Source organism: Hyperoodon ampullatus, assembly GCF_949752795.1.
Source record: "Hyperoodon ampullatus genome assembly, chromosome: 16".
Lineage (NCBI taxonomy): Eukaryota > Metazoa > Chordata > Mammalia > Artiodactyla > Ziphiidae > Hyperoodon > Hyperoodon ampullatus.
Window position 1 is genome coordinate 39,660,311 of NC_136929.1, and position 12,448 is coordinate 39,672,758.

Below are 12,448 nucleotides of genomic sequence, written 5' to 3' on the forward strand. Positions count from 1 at the left end.
CTGTTTGTATCAAGTTATCAAGGCTCGTTGATGTCTCATTGGTCAAACTAAATTATGTGGCTAAGCTGAGTTGATGTGTCAGTAGACTACACAAGGAAACATACACATAAAAATGGTTTATGGTGGCCACTGATGTAATAGTCTGCCACATTTGCCTAGTTGTGAAGTTTAAAAAGATATACATAGATTGATGGCAGCAATATTATATACTAATGGACATTATGTGAAAATTAATAGTCATAAACTGTTTTATGTCCTGTATATGTGTGTGTGTGTGTGTGTGTGTGTGTGTGTATATATATATGTATATATGGTTTCAAGAATTTTCAACAGATCATTTCATATGGTGCCTCACTTGAGATTATGCAATATAGTTTGAATATATTAACTTGTTGCTTATTTACTTACTAAATTATAAGTTATATAATAGTATCTTTCGGTGAACTGTAGTCAGTGCAGAATTATATACTATGGATATGAGTATAAAATATTGCTATATCATTAACAAGCAATGCCTCCTTGGCTAATTTACATAACCTTTCTCAAACTCAATCTTTGTACAGTAGAAAACATAATATATTATATGAAATGCTACTATATAAATAATAATTAACATATCAGACATTCAGACTTCCCAAGAATTTTCTTTAAGCAATATTAAAGATACATAACTTGTATTATTATTAAGAGGAAAGGAGGAAGAAGAGATGGAGGAAAAAAACAAAAAGAAGTTTCCTAAGATCAGTATATAAAATGCATTATCATCTCTTTTTTCTTAAGTTTTCATATACCTCCATTATCCTGCATTCAACACAAACATACACACACTTATATACACCATATACTTAGCCTACGTATGTTTCTAAAATGAAATTAATATCCTTCTTGATGAAAACACAGTAGAGATAAAATATTGTGGAAGAAAATTCTTACCTTTAGATATTTTTTCTGTTCCAATATTATCTTGATCCAACCTCAGCATTAGAAGACACACATTAGAAAACAGCAAGATAATAGTATTGAATTAAGTACTCTTACTTTGGTATGACCTCATTTTCTTGGACACTAAGTTATCTAAACTTAAAAAACAATCTCAAATTCACATTAAATCATTTTACTCAACCTCAATGTTATTTAGAGCTTATATTATTGTTGCAGTATGGAGCTTGGATATTATCAAACAACTTCACAAAGAGTTGAATTTACAATAGCATAATCATTGTTTGTTTTAAAATTTTGTGGACATATGTTTACTGTTAGCTGCTTTTTCTTCTCATTCCTCAGCCATTTGGCTTAAGTTACAAACAAACAAAACCCCCAAATAACAACTTTACCCACAGTATCTAAAAATATATTTTCTAAAAAAAAAATAGAGAGCCAGGAGGTAAGTGGGTGTTGGAATATTTAATAAACAAGGAAATGTGTTTCCCAATTTAAGTATATGATCATCATAATATAATATTGTTACTGACCTGGGTTCTTGGACTCTTTAATCAATAGAAATTGATAAGAAGCCAGACAAGAAATTCAGGCAAAGCTTTTTGGGGCATGAGGGAAAGAAAACAAGTAACAGGTGCCCTTTCTCACTCTGAGAAACCAGAATAGAATGGCAAAGCATTTTGTTAAAGGAAAAAAACGGTACTGTTTTTTAACTTTTTACCCTTTCTTACATCATTGCTCCCAACACCTCAGAATTGGCAATTGAATTTTGGTCTCTTTGTATCTTACTGTTCATAATTACCCTGAATAAACATGTGTGCATTTACTTTTAGTCCCTTAGTTTCTTTGTATTCTGTTGCCAAAGGGAAAAGTTGTCTAGGTGCAAGCACTCCAGTAAAGAACCCAGGTCCCAGGTCCCATGTCCCACCCTGTCTCCATATTGCTTAAATATATTATCATGATAATATAACAATGATAATTGTGTGAATTAAGTCTCAGCACTGTCATTACTCTTTTAAGCCGTATATTATTTAGAATTCACAACAATGTTTTGAAGTTGACATTCTTTTTCTCACAACTTTTCTCAGTTAATTGTACTATTTAGTAGGGTGGCTGTCAATACCGGTTGCATTAATATACCAAGTAAGAGGATTAGGGGTGGCATGGGTCTAATTGTTGAGCATGTTTAACAAAAGAGTCCAGCCAGTGGCTAAGGTGAAGGAAGTAAGTTATAACTGATAGGGTTTAGGATTAACTGAAACATGAGAAGGAGCAAGATGTCTGCTAAGACGTCATGCCTCATGCCTCATGTGAACTAGAATAATACCCAAGAGAGTTAACCAAGTGCAGCTGACATCAATATGTTGAGTGAAAGGAGGTGTCTGAATGTGGTGGGACATGTAATAGAAGAGTGAATCAGTGGGTGTCATGACGCATAGAAGACATTTAGATATATATTTTATGGTCACTAGACTAATTTGTAAACAAACTAATTAGTAGGTTGAGGCAATTTTTACAAGATGGCTTCACATAGTAGATGAGGCTAAACATGGAGGTAGGAAAGAAGTATTGCATACGGTTAGGTGATCTGGTGAAAAAACAAAAACAAATCTAATAATACATTTATGTGCACTAAAGTGATGTGAATAAAAGTAAGTATTCTCAAAACAAGGCTCTACTAGTACCTTGGTAAGAAATGTGCCTCATGGACTATGTGATAACAACCAAGTTATGAATATCATTTATCCAATGCTTTTAGTTTTCAAAGTAGATTATATTAATTACAGAGATGTTGCATGGATTTTATAATATTTCAATCAATTATACAATGTAAATAATTACAAAGAAAGGTAGTTGCAGAGAGATTTCTTGGAGCAACTATTAGATAAACTACATATAAACAATAGAAATGTTTAGAACTTTCAAATGCTATTAAATTAACATTTATGGTACAACTACTATAAGCAAGTACAATGGGTGACATGACAAATGGTTTAGATCAAATTTACAGAAGACTTTTTACACAATTCTCTTTTTCTTGATCTAACCATGCTGAATACTGGGACTTTGATGTTACATGGTTGGGCCTGCCTGGTTAAAAGCTGTCTTTAATCTCTGAAGGAAGTTTTTTCATTTATGAAATGGTGGTTTAGATAATTAGGGTCAACATTTCCCCCTGAGAATATCCAGAAAGTGCAAAGAAAATACTTAAACCAATTTTATTGATCACATAGTTAAAGGCAGCATTTCAAGAAAAGTTCCAAGAATAAAATTCAGAGAAATGAAGTTATCTTTTGGAACCATCTTCCACTTATGAATGTGGCCATCCATGCAGAGGCAGCTGGAAGTTTGTGAACATGAGGAGAGCTTCTGTAAGACTCATGAAGTAAGGACAAAAAAATGAAGCCCTGGAAATTTTGGCCCAACTAGAATTGTATATCTACCAAATATATCCTCAATGAAGAGTTTGAAATAAAGAGATTTTTGAAAAAACAAAACTGAGATTTTTGTCAATAGTGTAAGAAAATGAATAATTAAAATTTAAAAATAGTCAATCTAAAAGGAGACAATAGAGGTATATTAGTTTTTTTTATTGTTACATTACACATTGTTATAAACTTAGAAGTTGAAACAACACAGCTTTATTTTCTCACAGTTTTCACAGTTCAGAAGTCCAATGTGTTTTAATTGGGTCCTCTGCTTAGGGTCTCAAAAGGCTGAAATCAAGGTAGTGGTCAGATGAATATTCATCTGGAGACTCATCTAGGGAAAGATCTTTTCCCATGCTCTCTCAGGTTGGCATAAAATTAATTTCACTGTGGCTCTATGACTAAAGTTCTGGTTTTCTTATCAGCTCTTGGAGATCACTCACCTCTGGAGACCATTCTCTGATCCTTGTCCTGTGGTTCTCTCCATCATATGGCAATTTTCACTATAAAGGACAGCAGAAGTACATTTCTGTTCACCTTATTTTAAATCTCATCTAACTGAGTCATATCCATCAAAGATAATCTCCCTTTTGATTAACTCAAATCAATTTAATAATAGTAATCTCATCACGGAAGGGATATCCACTCATATTCACTGGTCTGTCCCACACTCAAGGGGAGAGGATTATACAGGGTATGTACATTAAAGCATAGGATCTTGGGGCCCATCAGGAATCTTCTTACCACAAAGGAAAATAAAAAGGAACAGCACAAATACAATAAGCAAGGAAAAAGTCAGATAGTAGATTAAAATCTAGTTATATCAAAAATTTCTTAAGTGTAAGTCATCAAAAGTCCCAATTATAAAACAAAGAAGAACAAATTGTGTGTTGTTCATAAGAACACATATATAATATATGAACAAAATATATATATATATATATATATATTGCAAAATGTAAACAAAAGAAAGTTGTTTGTAACTCTAATTTCAGAAAAAGAATATAGATGCTAAAATTAAAAAAAAAAAACATGCTCAGGGGAAAATGACAGGTATGTAGTGATAGAATTGCAATTCATTAGAAATATAACTGTTCAAAATTGCTGTGTATCTAATAATATAGCCTGAAGTATATATAATGCAATAATTACAAGATCTTCAAGGACAACATGGCAAACATACCATCACTGTGGGAGATTTTTAACACTTTTCTCTGTAACTGATGCATCATGCAGAGAAAAAAAATTAAGCAAAAATTGTAGAAGACTGGGACATCACAATTAAATATTTGATCTAATTAAAGTATACTAAATACTTAAAGTAGCAGAATATAGACTCTTCATTTCACATTAAACATTTATAAAATTTGAACATATCATGTACCATAAAGTAAGTTTCAAAAATGTTCAAAAGATTGAAAACACATAGAGTATGTTTTATGAAGATAATATTATTTAGCAAAAAATTATTATCAAAAAAAGGATAAATGGAAAGAATATATTACCTGATAAACAAACAAGAAAATCATAATAAATATTAGAAAATATTGTGACTTGAATTATAATGAAATTAATGAAGAGCAAAATGTTTGCTTGCAATTAAAGTCATCTTTAGAGGTAAAATTACAGTCCTAAATATTTGCATAGGAAGAAAACAAATGATGGAATTCAATCACCTATACATCCATTTCAAGACAGTAATAAGAAAAGACAACCAATTAACCCAAATGAGTAGTAGGAAATATAAAAAGCAGAAAATAATACACTGAAATCACTATAAATAATTCAACCAGTTGATTAATCTAAGCCAGAAATTTGATGCATTGGGAAGAATAATTAACTGATAAACCTCTGTCAAGAAACCTTCTTTTAAAAATGAGAAAGAGAGAGCATAAATAACCACTATCAGAAAAAAACAAAACAAAACAAATAAAAACTTTTTTGAGTGGACATGGTGTAAATGATTGAAGATCAAATTAGAAAGTTAAATTAGATCCAGATTATTTAGGTTCCTTCAGGCTACATTAAGAAATTTAGAATTTTCTTAAAGAGAGATAAATTCAGAATTATTGAAAAGGAAAAACGTGGAGAACTTGATAAAGTAAACTTGGTAAAGAGCTTAATATTGAGATTGGGGAGAAGGAGGAATGAAGAATAATTCTAAAGCTTCAAATTTTATTAACAAGATGGTTAAAAGTTAACTAATTCAAAAGATTATTTGGAATGAGGGAGACAAAAATAAACAGATAGGAAATTGGGGGAAAGGAGTCCATTTTGGAACATATGGAATTAAAGTTGCCCATGGCCATTCAGTTGGAGGGGGCATATAAGCAACTGAAAATGTAGTTTTTGAGCTCAGGAAATAATTTGCTCCTGAACATTGTCAAGTCACTCCAGCTATCTGAATTACAATTTCTGACTTTCTCTTGAGAAAGACTAAATAGATTTTGTATTGCAAGTCTAAAGATTAAAGGATCCTTTATTATCTGAGTCTATTTGATTTCAGAGTATCAAACAGCAGGTAGTAAGAGTACAAAATATGATAGTCACTGTGAAAGTAAGTAAAATCACCTAGTAATCATGTGTGTGATAATAAAATAATAAGTTTTAAGAAAAAAATCTAGGGATTACTGAATTTAATGTGACAAGCATCAGAAGAGGAGACTTTAAAAGAAAATAAGAATAAAATCTCTGAGGATTAGAGTGTGGTAATGATGGTTAAGAGAAAAGGGTGGAATGATCTAATACATCAAAGTTAACTGCCCATTTGTGAGAGGATAAGCTCAGGAACCAAAGTAGAATTTGCAGTGATGGATTTAAGAAAATTTTAAGAGGTAATATTAAAAGTGTACTATAGGGCTTCTCTGCTGGCGCAGTGGTTCCCTGCTGGTCCGCCTGCCGATGCAGGAGATGCAGGTTCGTGCCCTGGTCCAGGATGATACCACATGCCACGGAGCGGCTGGGCCCGTGAGCCATGGTAGCTGAGCCTGCGCGTCTGGAGCCTGTGCTCCGCAACGGGAGAGGACACAACAATGAGAGGCCTGTATACCGAAAACAAACAAACAAAAAATAGTGTACTATATGTGAGGGGGAAAAAATGTAGGGAGAGGAGTAGAGAATCCAAGACATTTTGTTTGCATGATAACTGGGTGGTATTACCACCAACTAAGAGAAAATCATATAGATGATTAAATATTTTTAGGGGGAATATCATGTTTTGCTAAGGAAATATATTTGGTTTGAAATACCCCGTTTTTAAAATACAGGGTTTTAAATATTTAATACTGGAATTTGTGCTGGACACTGTAAAGGGCCAGGAGGTTAGTCAGGTTTCCTAAGGTTGCTATAACAATAACCACAGATTGGGTACTTTAAAACAATGAAAATTTATTCTTTCATAGTTATAAAGGTTAGAAGTTAAAGTATTGGTAGGGCTATGCTCCCTGCGGAGGATCTAGGGCAGGATACTTCCTTGGCACTTTCAGCTTTTAGTAATCCTATACGTTCCTTGGCTTGTGGCAGCATAAGTCGAATCTCTGCCTTTGCCTTTATCCACATTTGTCTTGCCTTGTTGTCTGTGTGTTTGTCCAAATTTCACTCTTCTTATAAGGACACAACTCCTTAAATTGAATTAAGGTCCACCGTACTCCTGGACGGCCTCATCTTAATAAACTACATCTACAATGAACTCAATCCTGTATAAGGTCACATTCTGAGACACCAACAATAAGGACTTCAACATAACTTTTGGGGAGACACAATTCAACATAGAGCTTATTTTTGCTCCATGTGCCAATAGTCAGTAAAATTTTCTTGTAGACATGCTTTTTTGTGCTGGACTCATTGGTAGGTACAGTACTTTGTTTATCAGTCTTTGGAAGAGCCACACACATAGTCTCATTTCTCTAAACTTCTTGTCCTGGTTAAAAGAGTTTCTGAGAGCCAACTAAACCAAATTTAAGATTTAACAAAGTATTTTGATCAGAATTTAGATTGTGTCTATTCCATGACGCTGATTATTTAACGACCTCCGACACTAGATTTTGTCTTTAGTTGACGGACTATGTGTAACGATTGTGTCTTTCAATCCTAAAAGTCCCAGAATTTCTCATGTTTTCTTTTAATTTGTTTGCCAATTTGCCAATTGTTAACTCAACTCATCTCTTTCTTGTAGTACCTTGTTAAATGCAGCCTATATCATCGAGGCACATTAAATCCAAAAGTTAATTTGATGTATAAATTTGTTCCATGTTACTTCTTTTGATAACATTATCAAAAGTTTCTCCATTCCATAGCATGTTTTACCATTTTTCTGGCTTCTGAAACTATTCCACTGGTATATTTTATATAATATTAAATTTTTATAGGTCATGCTGTGGTAGAACAACAACAAAACAAACCCAGTTGTTTACAAGATTAAAGTTTTATTTCTTGCTTTTGTTACATGTTGGCTAGTGTCAGCTGTGGCTCTGCTCTATGTGTCTTCCTGAGGAAAGATCAGCCTATTCTTGACCTATAGTTCTTTCAGCAGAGAGAAAAGCAAAAGTGTGTGACTAGGTGATGGTGCAACAATGATTAAATTTTTTGCTGGGACAAATAATTGATTATTTTTGCTCATTTTCACCAACAAAGCAACTCATATATCTAATCTGCTATTAGTGACTTAGAGGAATTTTACTCCTCACACATCAGCACAGCAATAACCTATAAATGAAAGGGGACATATATGTTCCTTTTAGATGGAGTTCATTAAATTGTTTGGAATAATAATGAACTATAATAGTTAAGGCAATTATAGATTGAATGGCGAGGGAGAACACAGAAATCAGGGAAGTAGTTGTCTTTTCAATCAATTTTGCTAAAAAAAGAGGAAAAGAATTGTATAATATGGTGGGGGGAGTGTGGTATATATGCATTTGTGGGTGTTTTAGTTGTTGTGTGCAGTTTTAAAAGAGAATAAAAAGGAATATGCTCATAAAAATAACCTATAGTAGTATAAAGCAGATTAGTGGTTTCCTGAGGATGTGGAAGATAGGGAAGTGTCAGTGAGAGGGATTACATTTTTTTGATGGTGATGATAGTTTCATGGATGTAGACATATGTCAAAACTTATCAAACTGTACACTTTAAATTGTGCCATTTGTTAAACATCAATTATACCTCAATAAAGCTATTTTTTTCTAACATCCTAGTATGGAATTAGTGTCCATACATTTAAGAAAGAAGGCCAGTGTGGCTAGAACAGGATAAGTGAGAGGGAGTTAAAAGGCAAAGTCATAGGTAAGTGGGGCCAGACCACATGTGTCTTTATAGGCTCAGTCAGGTATGTGAAAAGTATTCAAGTAGAGGATTATAAACAGAGCAGTAACATGATCTCATTTATGTGAAATGCTCCTTGAGCCTTTTCCAGAATGCCATATAGTTGCAACCATATAGAGGTAACATTCTCAGGTTTACTTCTTTCACTTAGTAATATTCATTTTAAAAATCCTCAATGTCTTTTCACAGCTTGATAGCTAATTTCTTTTTAGTGCTGAATAATATTCCATTGTCTGGATGAACCACTGTTTATGTATCCATTTCCCTGTTAAAGACATCTTGGTTGATTCCAAGTTTTGGTAATTGTGAATAAAATTGCCATAAACATCTGTTGTGCAGGTTTTTATGTGGATGTAAGTTTTCAGCTCCTTTGGGTAAAAACCAAGGAGTGCAATTGAAGGATAGTATGGTAAGAATGTTAGGTTTTGTAGGAAACTGACAAACTGACTTCCAAAATTGGCTGTATTATTTTGCATTCGCATCAGTGACATATGGGAGTTCCTGTGGCTCCACATCCTCACTGGCATTTGGTGTTGGCAGTGTTTTTGGATTTTGACCATTCTGATAGGTGTGTGGTCATAACTCCTTGTTTTGATTTGCATTTCCCTAACAACATAAGATGTTGATAATCTTCATATGCTAATGGGTCATCTGTATCTTTGTTAAGGTATACGTTCAGATCTTTTGACCATTTTTTGATCATGTTGCTTGTTTTCTTTCTGTTGAGTTTTAAGTATTCATTTTAAGTATATTTTGGGTTGCAGTACTTTATCAGATGTGCCTTTTGCAAATATTTTCCCCAAGTCTGTAGCTTCTCTTCTCATTCTCTGACAATGATTATATTTTCATGCAACACATTTGATACTGGCAATGTCTTCAGTCCACTGAATCTAGCTAGGTGTATATAGAAAAATGATTAAGATAAAAATCAAAATATTGCCAGAAACAAAAAATAACAAAATATGCTAATGTGTACTGTCTTCCAAGCAATAGCTTCTGTTCATAAATATACTAAAGAAAGATTAGAAATTCATTTAGACTCAAAAAATCGATGCTATTCGTTAGTAAGTCAGATTTTTCCAGGTGATTGTAGGCATCCCCAAAATCATGGAGCACAGAATAACAGAAAGATACCAAGCATGGAAATAGAATTATACAGTATTGCTTGATATTTTGTTCCCTGCAGTCATCCTGTTTCGGCATTTTTAAATTATGAAAAATTTTCCTCATTCCTTCCTAATGGAAATAGTTGTTTGTTTCATTTTCTTGGGAAAAATGTGGGGAATCAGTTTAAATAAAACATCTTTGTTATTTCCAATTTATACAACTGAAGTTGTTAGAGGAAAGAAATAAACATTTCCAGTCTTAGATATGGCCAAAAATGTCAAAATCTTGCCTATCAAGTCATCTTCCTCACTATTCACTATATACTTTTATATGTTGGGAATTTTCCATAGTAACAAAGTTAATTTTTTTTAAATGAATGTTTACATACACTGAAATTTAGCAATGAGGCTTAGCCAACTAAATAGCCATGTGGAAAACATCTAAAAAAGCTATGTTTCACAAAAGTAACTTTCAGGTGAATAAAAATTTTGAATATATAAAATAAAATAACCAAACTATTAGAAGTAAATATAGTAGAATTTCTTTCTTTCTGGAGATGAGAAAGCTTTCCTAAGCAATACACAAAACCCAGATTCCAAAAAGATTAGTGAATGTGATGACATAAAAGTTTTTTCTGCACAGAAAAAAATACCATACAAAGTCGAAAGACAAATGATCAACTGGGAAAAATATTTCAACACATATGATAATGAGCTCAGTTTCTTAGTATAAAAAGACCTCTTACAAATTTGTTATAAAAGACCATTAAACCAATAGAAAAATTGATAAAGAACTTAGAGAAGGTTCATAGAAAAGAATCACAAATGGTTTGTAACATATGAAAAGGAAGTCACCTCAATCTTAAAGAAATGAAAAGTAAAATGTCAATGTTATATGACTATTTATTGGAAAGCAATTCTTAAAATATATGACATTAAGAATATTTAAGTGAAAAAATCAAGATGTAGAACAATGTATATAGTATGCCTCTACCTGTGCAAAAGTAACTATGTACTTATCTACATGCATATATATATATACACATATGTGCATTATGCTTAAATATGCATAGAACATTTTAGAAGAACATTGTATAAATTGGTTACAGCGGTTGTGTCTATAGTAGGAGCCTGGAAGTTTTGAGAGAGGCATAAACATAACTTTCCATCATGTGTGCTTTTTATAATGTTTAAATTTTTAAATGTATGTCTACATTACTTTTTCAATGAAAAATAACTAGTTGATTAAAAACAAAACTAAATCCATGTGTTCAACGAATTTTTTTGTGTGTGTAAATCACTATTGAAGTACTGAGAATATAGGTGATGGAAAACCAACCTAAATCTCTGTCTCCAGCTCTAACATAAAAGTCTCTAATGAAAAAAAAAAAAAAAAAAGAATATGCTCAGAGATTGACAAGCAAGGAGGGGAGTGAGATCACTCATTTTCCTTTGGAGAGTGAATAAGGATAGGTGTTAGGTAAACTGTTTAATGTGAGGGTTGTATATTCAAGTGAGAAAAATTAAGACCGATTTCTCATGTTTTTCCTCTGAATTATGTAACAATGCCATCTTTCTAGAATAAAAAAAAATATTAAATATGTGGATTAACCATCGTGGGCACTGGAAGAAGTGGTTAAAGACATACAAATAAGAGGATTGATGTACAGCAGTAGGAAATGGGTTTCAAAGCTATAGAACCTGAAATTGTAAAGATGTCAATTGGTACAACACTGTAACTTCATCAACAACTTCAACAGATAAAATATAATGACGAAGAAAGTACCAGGGCTTTTAGGAAAAAAAAAAAATTAGTCAGTAAAATTAGAAGGTGTAAAACATAAACGAAGAACATGTAATTGATCATTTCATAGGGTGAGAGAGAGAAGGAACTTGAGATAAATACTGCTTTAGTAAAAGAGAGATGTTTTCTTTTTGATATAGAAGAGCAGACTATAATAGTGGGTGATTCTTAAAAATTTCTAGATGACCTATTTTTTGAACAGCTTTGGCTAGAGCAGGAAAAAATCCTAAACCGAGTCAGTTAAGGGATGGTGTAACACTTCAGTAAACTCATTACTGTTCTAACACTCTATTACTAATCTCATTTTATAAGTGTTTACATGAAACTGGTAATAACATATAGGAAATCGTGTATAGTAAGTTTTTCTGAACAAACAGGTGTATAGGGGTGTGTGTGTATGTATGTGTGTGTGTGCATGCAAAATCTCCATTAAGATAATTGAAAAGAAACAAGACCATTCTTTCCACATTTTCTTGTCTTTAAAAATGCATATAGGACTTCCCTTGTAGTGTAGTGGTTAAGAATCCTTCTGCCAGTGCAGGGGACACAGGTTTGAGCCCTGGTCCAGGAAGATCCCACATGCCGCAGTGCAATTAAGCCCATGCACCACAGCTACTGAGCCTGCGTGCCATTACTACTGAAACCCTTTCACCTAGAGCCCGTGCTCTGCAAGAAGAGAAACCACCACAATGAGAAACCCACTCACCACAATGAAGAATAGACCCTGCTCGCTGCAACTAGAGAAAGTCCACACACAGCAATGAGGACACAACACAGCCAAAAATAAATAAATTTAAATAAATGCATACATATATAGATAGATAGGTAGATAGATATAAATTCTGGGAGTT